Genomic DNA, 13,935 nt, shown 5'->3' with positions numbered 1-13,935 from the left:
CTCAGCTGTGGCCGCCGCCATTGTAGCTTCTTCTACCTCGTGTTTGCTGTTACCTTGCTCCGACTGTTTCTTCGCTCCCTGTGTATCTGGTGCGTTACCCTTTTGGATTGTACGGCTACCTGTATTCGAATTACCTCCTCTTCTCATTTCTCCTTTTTTTGCGTCGAGTTTAGTGTTTTAGAGGATTTATTTTAGCCAACTTGCGAGAGGCAGAAAGTTGTGCTGCTATTCAAGACGCCATCTTTGCTCGATGGTGTTTTAAGCCCCCAACGTACTCTTCCAGGCAGCGCTGCATGGAAGGCACTCCCCGCCCCCTACAGTTTCAGCCAATCACACACTGGTGCTCAATTACATATGCTTTGAAATATAGCCAACACTAGCTGCTAGGGATTTTCTTTGCTGAACGGACACCTCATCTAGCTAGCTAACTGTAAACAGATTGCAATGGTAGATTTAAGCTAACTATTTTAAGCCAAGGTTAGCTCAAATGCAGTCAATCTGTTCAAATAGCTGGCAGTGGTGAGCATTCAGTTGATGTTGGCATGTACTACTTTTAAACTTATCCGTGCAGGACAGAGTTTACTTAGTAATGGGCTAGCAGTTAGCGCTAGCTAAGTTCCAGGCAGTCAGTTCATTTTTTGGATGGTTATGAGAGCGACTGAGTAGTGCTATTGCTATGTAGTTAGGCATTAGCCTATGTCTCCCAGTCTGCTTATTTAAACAACTACGAGACAATCTAGTTTTAAGTGAGCTGCACAAAGGCATGGTTGAGTTGGGTGTCTTTCCAAAACTCCTTTAGGCATCCAGTTGTTGCTAGATAAGTTATAAGACATCTAGACATAGCAGCTAAGTAAGTTAAAGCAAAACTGTCGCCAAAATGCAATCTAGGGTCTTTTTGTGAATGTACACGAGTCAAACTTTCGTTTAAAAGGATATTTACATCAAACTCTGCACTTTTAAGGTTGACGTTTGTTTTAGTCGAACTCCTTCACTGCAGAAGGAGGGAAAAAGTTGAAATCTAGCGCCAGTGCTGTGATTGGCTGAAACTGTAGGGGGCGGGGAGTGCCTTCCATGCAGCGCTGCCTTGAGGAGTACGTTGGGAGCTTAGAACACCATCGAGCAACAATGGTGAAGTGTGCGGTTGGAATGACAGATGGGTTCAAGGTGGAGGTGGGATTACATCAAGGATCGGCTCTGAGCCCTTTCTTGTTTGCAATGGTGATGGACAGGTTGACGGACAAGATCAGGCAGGAGTCTCCATGGACGATGATGTTCGCGGATGACATTGTGATCTGTAGCGAGAGTAGGGTGCTGGTTGAGGAGAGCCTGGAGAGGTGGAGGTATGCACTGGAGAGAAGAGGAATGAAAGTCAGTAGGAGCAAGACAGAATACCTATGCATGAATGAGAGGGAGGACAGTGGAATGGTCAGGATGCAAGGAGTGGAGGTGACGAAGGCATTTGAGTTTAAATACTTGGGGTCAACTGTCCAAAGTAACGGGGAGTGCAGTAGAGAGGTGAAGAAGAGAGTGCAGGCAGGTTGGAGTGGGTGGAGAAGTGTGTCAGGAGTGATTTGTGACAGAAGGGTACCAGCAAGAGTTAAAGGGAAAGTTTACAAGATGGTTGTGAGACCAGCTATGTTGTATGGTTTGGAAACAGTGGCACTGACGAAAAGACAGGAGGCGGAACTGGAGGTGGCAGAGATGAAGATGATAAGATTTTCACTGGGAGTAACGAAGAAGGACAGGATTAGGAACGAGTATATTAGAGGGACAGCTCAGGTTGGACGGTTTGGAGACAAAGCAAGAGAGACAAGATTGAGATGGTTTGGACATGTGGGGAGGAGAGATGCTGGGTATACTGGGAGAAGGATGCTGAATATGGAGCTGCCAGGGAAGAGGAGAAGAGGAAGGCCAAAGAGGAGGTTTATGGAGGTGGTGAGGGAAGACATGCAGGTGGCTGGTGTGACAGACGAAGATGCAGAAGACAGGAAGAAATGGAAACGAATGATCCACTGTGGCGACCCCTAACGGGAGCAGCCGAAAGCAGTAGTAGTAGTAGTAGTTTCCAAATATTGTAATAAATGCAAGGTTTCTGAGGGGTCATACTTCCGTTGTATTTTTGATTATCACTTTATTAAAATGTAATCTGAAAGGTTTATAAAGAAATCTATGAAATGTTGGCTAAAAATTTAGATCTTTAATCTCTGCCCTGTATTCTAGGGTTAAATTTTGTTCTGAATCTTAGACCCCATATGCTAAAACTGCTTGATGTTCTTGTTTGTTGTTAGAAGGTACATCTTACTTATAAGCAAGATGGTGGACGCAGCGGCTACTGCAGCTCCATGTTCAGTCCCTCTTTTCATTTTTTACATGTGCCTGCACATTGTTTTCAATGGCAATACATTGAATTGAAGTGAACTGAATTACTTCGGTGGCTCTCTGACACACCTACCAAGCTTTCAAAGAGAACTCATCATTATGGAAGTCATGACCTACTGGCTCAAGAACAAACCTTTAATGTTATAGCCCTTTTTAAATGACATTTGAACAGAGAGTACACAGACTTTGCAGAGAGGCCTCTACAGACTTTTCTGGACAGACATCCCGAGAGGCTCATACATGAGTCTTTCACGGATATATACCAAGTCCAGTTGCACTTGATTCAACTCCTTTGGATAACCATGTCCTGGATGAATGAGAACATTCACAGATACATGAGTCTTAATCAAGCGGTATGTCTTACCACTTCACTGCCTGGATATCTGCTCATGTACCCACCCATTTGTCAACATGCTTTCTGTTTTGTTTTTTTGTGGTGTTTTACATCTATTTCTTTTCTCCTTTCCATCTGCATTTTCTTCTATTTATTTATTTAGTTTTACCACCACGTGGGAGTTCTTTTTCAGCGTGTTTTGTGGAGGATAAGATGTTCTTATCACAGAAGGTTGAATCAGTTCATCTGAACACGTTTATTGGGAGAAACGTCTCATCATCATCTAAGTGACCTCTTCAGTCTCAGCTGACGGCAGGTACCCCACCCTTATAAACCATACAGTGACTGCAGGTACCCCCACCCTTATAAACCATACAGTGACTGCAGGTACCCCACCCTTATAAACCATAAGGTGACTGCAGGTACCCCACCCTTATAAACCATACAGTGACTGCAGGTACCCCCACCCTTATAAACCATACAGTGACTGCAGGTACCCCACCCTTATAAACCATACAGTGACTGTAGGTACCCCACCCTTATAAACAATACAGTGACTGCAGGTACCCCACCCTTATAAACAATACAGTGACTGCAGGTACCCCACCCTTATAAACAATACAGTGACTGCAGGTACCCCCACCCTTATAAACAATACAGTGACTGCAGGTACCCCACCCTTATAAACAATACAGTGACTGCAGGTACCCCCACCCTTATAAACCATACAGTGACTGCAGGTACCCCCACCCTTATAAACCATACAGTGACTGCAGGTACCCCACCCTTATAAACCATACAGTGACTGCAGGTACCCCACCCTTATAAACAATACAGTGACTGCAGGTACCCCACCCTTATAAACAATAGAGTGACTGCAGGTACCCCACCCTTATAAACAATACAGTGACTGCAGGTACCCCCACCCTTATAAACCATACAGTGACTGCAGGTACCCCCACCCTTATAAACAATACAGTGACTGCAGGTACCCCCACCCTTATAAACCCTACAGTGACTGCAGGTACCCCCACCCTTATAAACCATACAGTGACTGCAGGTACCCCACCCTTATAAACCATACAGTGACTGCAGCTACCCCACCCTTATAAACAATACAGTGACTGCAGGTACCCCACCCTTATAAACCATACAGTGACTGCAGGTACCCCACCCTTATAAACCATACAGTGACTGCAGGTACCCCACCTTTATAAACAATACAGTGACTGCAGGTACCCCACCCTTATAAACCATACAGTGACTGCAGGTACCCCCACCCTTATAAACAATACAGTGACTGCAGGTACCCCACCCTTATAAACAATACAGTGACTGCAGGTACCCCACCCTTATAAACAATACAGTGACTGCAGGTACCCCACCCTTATAAACAATACAGTGACTGCAGTTGTCCCCACCCTTATAAAAAATACAGTGACTGCAGGTACCCCACCCTTATAAACAATACAGTGACTGCAGGTACCCCACCCTTATAAACAATACAGTGACTGCAGGTACCCCACCCTTATAAACAATACAGTGATTGCAGGTACCCCACCCTTATAAACAATATAGTGACTGCAGGTACCCCACCCTTATAAACAATACAGTGACTGCAGTTGTCCCCACCCTTATAAACAATACAGTGACTGCAGGTACCCCACCCTTATAAACAATACAGTGACTGCAGGTACCCCACCCTTATAAACAATACAGTGAATGCAGGTTCCCCACCCTTATCAACAATACAGTGACTGCAGGTACCCCACCCTTATAAACAATACAGTGACTGCAGGTACCCCACCCTTATAAACAATACAGTGACTGCAGGTACCCCACCCTTATAAACAATACAGTGACTGCAGGTCTCCCCACCCTTATATACTACAATACAGTGACTGCAGGTGTCCCCACCCTTATAAACAATACAGTGGCATAACCACCCAAACCAACAACCAGCTTCATATGTAGCTTGATGTGACCATTAACAAGAGTTACAATGGTCATGTGTACTTTTCAAAAAGGGTCGGGGAATGTTTGCAATCACAGTATTGTAAGATGGTGATAGATGTACTCTTAGCCCCCCCTCGGTTCAGGGATGGTCGTTCCCTCTTCACATAGATGAAGACCGCTACACTACCCAGACGCCCCCTTCAGACAGTTTTTAATCCATAGATTTTAAAAGTCCCTTGTGCAGCATGTAGACCTCATCTTGAGCAGCAGAGCTACCCTTGGTTCAGGGATGGTCATTTCCTCTTCACATAGATGGCCTCTTGGACTCCCCGTTCAAACCAGTGTTCCTCCCTATCAAGGGTGTGCACATCCTCATCCTTGAAAGAGTGGCCACTGGCCTGTAGATGGTGTAGACTGTGTAGGCTGTGTAGTTCTGGCCTGTAGATGGTGTAGACTGTTGTGCCCTGGCCTGTAGATGGTGTAGACTGTGGTGCCCTAGTCTGTAGATGGTGTAGACTGTGTAGTCCTGGCCTGTAGATGGTGTAGACTGTGGTGCCCTGGCCTGTAGATGGTGTAGACTGTGTAGATGGTGTAGACTGTGGAGTCCTGGCCTGTAGATGGTGTAGACTGTGTAGTTGGTGTAGACTGTGGTGCCCTGGCCTGTAGATGGTGTAGACTGTGTTGATGGTGTAGACTGTGGAGTCCTGGCCTGTAGATGGTGTAGACTGTGTAGTTGGTATAGACTGTGGAGTCCTGGCCTGTAGATGGTGTAGACTGTGTAGTTGGTGTAGACTGTGGAGTCCTGGCCTGTAGATGGCATAGACTGTGTAGATGGTGTAAACTGTGGAGTCCTGGCCTGTAGATGGTGTGGACTCTGTAGATGGTGTAGACTGTGGAGTCCCGGACTGTAGATGGTGTAGACTGTGGGTGGACTCCTGGCCTGTAGATGGTTTAGATGGTGTAGACTGTGGAGTCCTGGCCTGACATGTTAGCTCTCCTGTGTTGTGTCATCCTTTTGGCCAGTGTCTGTTCAGTTTCCCCAATGTACAAGTCACAGCAATCCTCCTGGTACGTAACAGCTACACTATATTGCTCTGTTTGTGCTGGGGGACCTGATCCTTGGGGTGGACCAACTACTGGTGCAGCGTGTTTTGGGGTTTGACAGCAACTGTGATGCGGTGTTTGGAAAATACGTCCTGGTATGTCCTTGGTACATCCTGAGATATAACTTGAACCCAGTTGTCCTCCACAAATCTGAACCTATGGCTTGATGGTGCCCCTGTACAGGACAGGGTTAGTAAATAGCTATACAATCACCTTTCTTTGGTCTAGCAGCACAATAAACCTCGTATGCATCCATGTCTGTATCTTTTTCAATAACTGATTTTGTCAGCCAAGTTTCGGGTATTACAATAATGTCTGCATCTGTTATATAACCCATCTTCTAATCATATCCATTTTGGATAACAAGCTGTGCACATTGACATGAACAATATTTAGACTAGAAAGAGAAACAAACAGTACAACGTCAACCGTCCTTTTAGCAAAATTACATGGCGAGTCCTTCAACATTTCATACTTTCGGTCTGAATGAGATCTCTCACTGAATGCAAAGTGATTATTTAAAGCTAGAAGGCTTTGAAGGCGGGGGATGTCTGTGGGTAAAAGGCTTTTAGGGGCAGGGGATGTCTGTGGGTATAAGGCTTTGAAGGCAGTGTCCATTTTAACTTCTGGAGTGATTCTTAATTGCTGGTTCATCTAGAATAGAGTAAGTATCATCTTTCTTGCTTAACAAGTTGCTACTAGTCTTATTCCAGCTGCTTGAGTGTTAGTCCTTTTGTCTATACGTACATCTGCTGCTGGTTCCTAGTGGGATCTTATTCTAGCTGTAGCTGTCTTATTCTATCTACTTACTTGTCTTATTTACTTATTCTAGCTGTAGCTGTTTTTCACCTAGTGTGCCCTTAAATATGTCTTGTTGCCCAGCTGATTTGACCTAGTTATCCTTTTAGCTTATAAATATATTCCTTGGTAACTTGCTGTTTGCAGTTTTAATAGTATTGTGTGAGGTTTGATAGAGTTTTACATAAGTGACCAGTTTCTGGGCAATAGGCCTCTTTTCAGGGTACCTCTTTGGCCAATTGGGTGTTAAGTGGCCAGGGTGTGGCCTGCACTCATGGCAGACAATTAGCAATCAGTGTTCTTTAAATCACTGCTGCTACTTGTCAGGCAAACGAGCCTAGGTTGAATGAAGGCTAGAGTGAACAAAGGCAAGCGCAACTTTTTCAAGCCAAGACTTCGTCAAGCATGGACTGCTCTTTTTAGATCCAGTCAGTCATCTGTATTGTGTGTACCTAGTATAGACTATGTGTTTCCTTCGCATTCCTGTCCTTTCCTTTCCCCGGGGCTGGCATAGACGATGGGTCACTCCTAGGCGCTGTGACACTACCAATCTCATCTATCCCACTCTCTCCACTCACGTTGAGCAAGTGGTGACGGGAGGGCTCTGGAATTGCCAGTCTGCGGTGCCAAAAGCTGAGTTTATCTCAGGCTGAGCATCCTTGCTCTCCCTCAACTTTCTTGTTCTAACTGAGACCTGGATCACGCCAGAAAACACTACCACACCCGCAGCTCTGTCTGATGTGTACTCTTTTTCTCACACTCCCAGAGCTGGGAGGCGAGGTGGTGGTACTGGCCTGCTTATCTCCCTGAAATGGAAATACTCTCTTGTTTTCTCCGCCCTCTTGTGAATGTCATGCTGTTACTGTCTCTTATCCAGTCAAACTCACCATTGTGGTTGTGTACCACCCACCAGACCCCCTTGGTGGGTTTCTGGAGGAGCTTGACACACTTGTCTTGCACTTCCCTGTTGATGACTCTGCACTTATCCTTCTCGGTGACTTCAACATCCACACTGACAAGCTAGATCCTCTTCTCTCTTTCCTCTCCTCCTTTGACCTTCACCTCTCACCCTCTCCTCCTACCCACAAGGCCAGCAACCAGCTGGACCTTATCTTTACTAGACACTGTCCTATTTCCAATCTCTCTGTTACTCCCCTCCAGCTCTCTGACCACTATTTCATGCCCTACTCTCTCTCCCTCTCTTCTCCCCCCGTCCCCCTACCCACATGGTTTCTACCCGTAGACACCTCCGCTCTCTCTCCGCCACTGATCTTTCTTCCTCTGTTACCTCTATCTTCCCTACACCTGAATCTTTCTCTCTCCTACCCCCTGACACTGCTACTGATCTTCTTCTTGCTACCCTCTCCTCTTCTCTGGACAATCTCTGTCCCCTCACCTCCAGGCCTGCACATCCAACTCCACCTGCCCCTTGGCTGACCAACTCAGTACGTACTGACAGACGGAGCCTGAGAGTGGCAGAGCGCAAATGGAGAAAAGGCAAACCCCAGAGGACCTTCTCAACGTCCAGTCTCTTCTTTCCACTTTCTCCTCCTCCCTTTCTGCTGCTAAGGCTGCCTTCTATCACTCTAAAATCCTATTCTCTGCCTGTAATCTCTTTGACTTAGTCTGACTAGACTAAGCTAGTCTGACTAGCTTGGTCTAGTCAGAAAGGCACGAACTGATGAAGCCTCTTGGATGAGAGGTGAAACGTCTTCACGTATATATACCAAGTCCAGTTGCACTTGATTCAATTCCTTTGGATAACCATGACCTGGATGAATGAGAACATTCACAGACATCCCAGCCTTTCCTTTGATAAACACATTAAAGAAATCACCAAGACTGCCTTTTTTCACTTACGTAACATAGCTGAAATTCAGTCTTTTCTCTCCATGGCTGATGCAGAGGCTCTAATACATGCATTTGTTTCATCCAGACTTGATTACTGTAATGTTCTGTTCTCAGGTCTGCCACGTTCTAGTACTAAAAGTCTTCAGATGGTTCAGAATGCTGCTGCTAGAATCCTAACTAAAACTAGAACATTTGACCATATTACACCAATTCTTGCCTCCCTTCATTGGCTTCCTATCCATGTTAGATCAGAATACAAGGTGCTCCTGCTGACTTATAAAATCCTAAATGGGCTTGTCCCATCCTCCCTGTCTGATCTCCTTAAACCGTACATGCCACCTCGAGCTCTTCGTTCTCAAAATACAGGGCTCCTGTGTGTACCCAAAGTTAAACAGAAGTCAGCTGGTGGCAGCAGGGCCTTTTCCTATCGGGCTCCATTGTTGTGGAATAACCTGCCTGCTGCTATCAGACAATCAGAGACTGTTGAGTCCTTTAAATCCAAACTTAAAACTCATCTTTTTGCCTTAGCCTACAATTGGTTGCCTTTAAATTGAGTGCTTCACAACCTGTACTGGATGGTGGGTTGGTTTCTGTCTCAATGAATTTACCAACCACTGTTCTGCTGACGAGATTATAGAGTATAGATTATAGATTATAGTTTATGTCTAGTTGATGGCTTAATTGATTATGACTAATGACTATTGCAAACTGTTCTCTTCTCTCACATGTCTTTTCTCTCTCTCTGAATGATGTCTTCTCCTTTCTCTTTTTCTGTGTTTGAATGGTGTCATGTGAGTCCCTTGTGTGCATGTGCAGTCGGTTCTCTCCCAGGTCTCCATGGTGATGGTGGTCACCACTTGGATGCTGCCTGCCCTCCCTCTGCTCACATAATTTTTTTTTTACATGATGATTCTGGTCAGGTGGTTTGGGTCCTGGACTGTTCCGATGGCGTCTGGACACTGCTTGGCAGCCTGTGCATCATATTTTTCATAAATTTTATGTCCATTATAATTCTGTTATCCTCTTTCAATGTTGTATTGTGTAAATTGCGTAAACACAACATCATTGCACGCTGTCCGTCTTGGGAGAGAGATCCCTCCTCTGTTGTTCTCCCTGAGGTTTCTTCCTATTTTTTCTCCCTGTTAAAGGTTTTTTTTTTTTTAAGGAGTTGTTCCTTATCCGATGAGAGGGTCGAAGGACAGGATTTTGTGTTGCTGTTAAGCCCACTGAGGCAAATTTGTAATTTATGATATTGGGCTATATAAATAAAATTGAATTGAATTGAACTGTGTGAATGTGCAGCAGGGCGCCGCTGAAAAAGAGAACACATGCTCAGCCTACTACCCTGGGTAAATAAAGGCTAAAAAAAAAGATGTGAATTTAGTATCAGATTTAGCGTCATGACTTAAGAGTTATAAATGAGGGCAACACCCCCAACTTGTTTGATAGCTCGAGCAGCATGAGCACTAGTGTAGTCAGGAGGTAGGGTTGCCAACTCCTTGAAATCGAAATAAGGAACAGGGGACAGGGATGGGGGTTGGATGGATGGGGCGGTGCGGACATAACAAATATAATCTGCCTACACTTGCTTGCTGGTTGTCCATCGTGCCCGATGATGACCATCTTCTTCTATTTGTGGGTCCTTTGGTGGCTGAATAGTCCGATCCTGGATGCACAGTTGCGGTTGCAGACCGGGCATGTAAAAGTGGTGCTGGAGGGGGTAATGGTAGCTTTGTGAGCATGCCTCTTTCCACGCTTTGCTACACGGTGTTGTGTGCGCTGGTTTTCCATGTACTTCACTCCCTCTGAGATGTGAGAGCGCCAGGTTGTGCGGCAGAAAGCAAGTTCCTCCAAAGAAGAGGGGTTGATCTGACATCTTTTTAGTGTGGTCTTCATTTGGTCTTTGAACCGCTTCTTCTGCCCACCAGCAGTGCGTTGACCAAGGCGTAGTTGGCCGTAAAGGACTTTTCGTGGGAGTCGTTCGCTGGGCATGCGAATAACATGCCCAAGCCACCTGAGTTGATGGTGTTTTAGGGTAGACTCCACGCTGCAGCTGCCTGCCCGCTCCAACACCTCTGTGTGTGGCACTCTGTCCTCCCAAGTAATGCCAAGGATCCTCTGGAGACATTTTACATGGAAGGCCTCCAGGCTTCTGAGATGGTGGCTGTAGATGGTCCATGCCTCACATCCATAGAGTAGTGTGGGGATGCACACTGCTTTGTAAACAAGCACTTTAGTGTGGAGATTGAGGTTGCTGTTTTGGAAAACCCTTTTCCTTAGACGGCCAAAAGATGTTGAGGCTTGTTTGAGGCGGTGCTGAATCTCATCGTCTATTTTGCAGGTGTCGGATAGCATACTTCCCAGATATTTGAAGGCAGGAACAGTGGCCAGTTGTTGCCCTTCTGCTGTGAAGGTTGTTAGGTGGTTTGGGAGGCCGGCAGTCAACTGACAGATTACCTCTGTCTTTTGGGTGTTAATAACCAGTCCCATTCTCCTATATGCAGTTACAACTGCCGACAGAGTGTTTTGTAGAGCTTCTGGTGTGTGAGCTACCAGGGCACAATCGTCGGCATACTGTAGCTCAATAATGGTCTCAGAGGTCAACTTGGTGGTTGCCTGAAACCTCCTGATGTTAAATAGGTTACCATCAAGCCTGAAGTCAATGGTGACTCCAGCCTGCTTCTCCAGCCTCCTTCGTAGCAGTGTTGTAACAGAGACTAAGAAGATATTGAACAGGACTGGGGCTAGCACACAGCCTTGTCTGACTCCAGTCTGCACACCAAAGGGCTCAGAACTGCGGTTCCCCACTACCATTCGGGCCATCATTCCTGAGTGAAACTGTCCAAGAATGGTAAGAAACTTGGGTGGACATCCAAATTTCTTCAGGACTTGCCACAGCAGGGCCCGGTTAACTGTATCAAATGCCTTTGAGAGGTCTATGAATGCTATGTATAAATCCTTGTGCTGTTCTCTGCATTTCTCCTGGAGCTGGCGTGTCACAAAGATCATGTCAATGGTCCCTCTATCCTTTCGGAAGCCGCATTGTGACTCTGGTATGACCTGTTCGGCTATTGTGAGTGTTAGTCTGCGGAGCATGATCTTGGCTAGAACCTTTCCTGCAATGGCCAGCAGTGAAATACCCCTACTGTTGGAGCAGATGGATTTGTCGCCTTTGTTTTTATAAATGGCCACAATGTTGGCATCTTTCCACTGTTGGGGGACACACTTGCGACACCACACCTCAAGGATATAGAGATACAGTGTCCTCGTACAGAGGTAGCCTCCTTCCTTGAGGATTTCAGCTGGAATATTATCAGGTCCAGGGGTTTTGTTGTTTTTTAGGGTCTTGACTGCATGTAGGATTTCTTTAAAAGATGGTGGGAGGTCTAGGTCTTGCAAGGTAGGCTGTTGAGGGAGTTCTGCCAGTACAGTTGAGTCCACTGGGGTGGGCTGGTTGAGCAGGGTGTTAAAATGCTCGGCCCACCGCTCCACTAACAGGGCCTGATCCTTGATGAGAGTTGTTCCATCAGCAGACCTAACGGGTGTCAGGGAGCAGTTTCTGGGGCCATAGATGGCCTTAACTGCATCATAGAAACCATGCATGTCGTTCCTGTCTGCATGAGCCTGGATTTCGTTGGCTTTCAAAATCCACCACTCATTTTGCAGTTTCCGCAGAGTTGCTTGGGCCTCAGAGCGGAGGTCTTGCCATTTTTTCTTGAGAGGTTGGGATAGTGGGTTGCTGAGGGCAGCTCTGTGTGCCTTATGCATGTTGTCTAGGAGGGTGGAGATCGTTCCGGCATTGTAATCAAACCAGTCCTGGTGTTTCTTGGTTTTGAAGCCAATGGATTGGGCTGCATTGTCAAAGAGGGTGGTGCTCAGAGAGGTCCACTTTTCATCCATCCCAGACTCTGAGTTGATCAGCTGTTCAATGTCAACTAAGTTGTCGGCTAGAGAACGACGGAAGGTGTTTCGGGTGTCGCTGTTGGATAGTCTGGCACAGTGGAGTGGTTTCTTTTTTGGCCCAGATTGGCGTCTCAAGGGTCGGACATGTACTCTGACGTTTGTCAGGATCATACGGTGGTCTGTCCAGCAGTCTGCTCCTCGCATAGCTCTTGTAAGGAGCACGTCTTTAAGATCAACCCGCCTCACGATAGCATAATCAAGCAGGTGCCAGTGTTTGGATCTGGGATGCATCCAGGATGCCTTGTATTTATTCTTTTGTTGGAAAATGGTGTTTGTGATGGTGAGGTCATGTTCCGAGCACAGACTAAGAAGTCTTATGCCATTGGGGTTGACTTTTCCAATGCCGTGGGCGCCAATCACTCCATTCCAATTTTGCATATTCTTCCCAACTCGGGCATTAAAATCACCAAGCAAAATGACTTTGTCGCTCCTTGGGATGTTGATGAGTACATCATCGAGTGCCTGGTAGAAGCGATCTTTCTCTTCATCATGAGATGGTAAAGTTGGAGCATAGGCACTTATCAAGGTGATGTATTGACATTTTGCAAGGGGTATACGGAGAGTCATAAGCCGCTCATTAATGCCCACTGGTGTTTCTTCGAGTTTGGGTAAGAGACTGTTCTTAATTGCAAAACCAACTCCATGGATGTGTTGACCTCCTAGGGGGTATCCTTTCCAAAAGAAGGTATAGCCTTCTCCTACTTCATTGAGCGAGCCCTCTTCAAGGAGCCTGGTCTCACTGAGTGCCGCCACATCCACACAATAGCGCCTCAGCTCGCTAGCAATAAGTGCTGTTCTGCGTTGAGGTCTGTCCGTACCATGGCTGACGTCCAGGAGTGTTCTTATGTTCCATGCTGCAAATCTTAGTGGTATAATGTTTGTTTTTCGACCGCATAGTGGAATGGCCCGGCAGGTGCGGTTTCCTGCCCAGGCGCAGTGTTGAGTGGGCAATTTTTGGGCCACCTTTTCTAGGCCGTTCCCTGAAAGGGGTGAGCAGTGCGGTCCCTAAATAGGGCTGCTCAGACGCACAGGGGTCTGCCGGAAACAGCTGCCACTCAATCCCAGCTGCTAACGACCGTTGCCCTGTGCCGCTGGCGTGCAGAGCTCCAACTAAGAGCTCCCAGTTCATTCAGACCTGCTCCCGTCATTGGATACTCCATCGCCGCCAGACTTTGTGAGGTCGGGGACTCAGATAGCAGAAGATACCTGCGCAGAGATGGTACCTGAGAGTAGCAGTAGAGGAATTTGGAGGCCTGAGTACATGTCGAGGCAGAGATACAACTGAGATTTGGTAAGGTGTTTTGTTATACACATTGTCACTGCCAGAGGTAGAGATTGTGACTAGAATTTTGTTGTTAGATTTTGGTGTGCAAGAAAACTTGCAAGTAACACGATGGGGGAAGGGGGGAGTCTCAATCTGATAAACTACACTATCAATCTGATGGCATACACTATCAGAGTTGATCTGGCTCAACACATGGCTGATTTAGTAGACTCCAAACCCCCACTGAAGTCATGCCCAGCAGGCTCATAGCACCAAGGCAGGTGTA

General features: G+C 46.4%; 1 protein-coding gene across 1 annotated transcript in view; it reads left to right on the top strand.

Moving 5' to 3' along the window:
• Positions 1-13,935, top strand: part of LOC130130658 (disks large homolog 4-like) — a 137,734-nt gene that overhangs the window by 34,966 nt on the left and 88,833 nt on the right. The window lies entirely within an intron of this gene.

This window comes from Lampris incognitus, chromosome 20 (assembly GCF_029633865.1).
Source record: "Lampris incognitus isolate fLamInc1 chromosome 20, fLamInc1.hap2, whole genome shotgun sequence".
NCBI lineage: Eukaryota > Metazoa > Chordata > Actinopteri > Lampriformes > Lampridae > Lampris > Lampris incognitus.
Note: the sequence above shows the minus strand (reverse complement) of the source record. Positions and strands in the feature narration are given on the sequence as shown.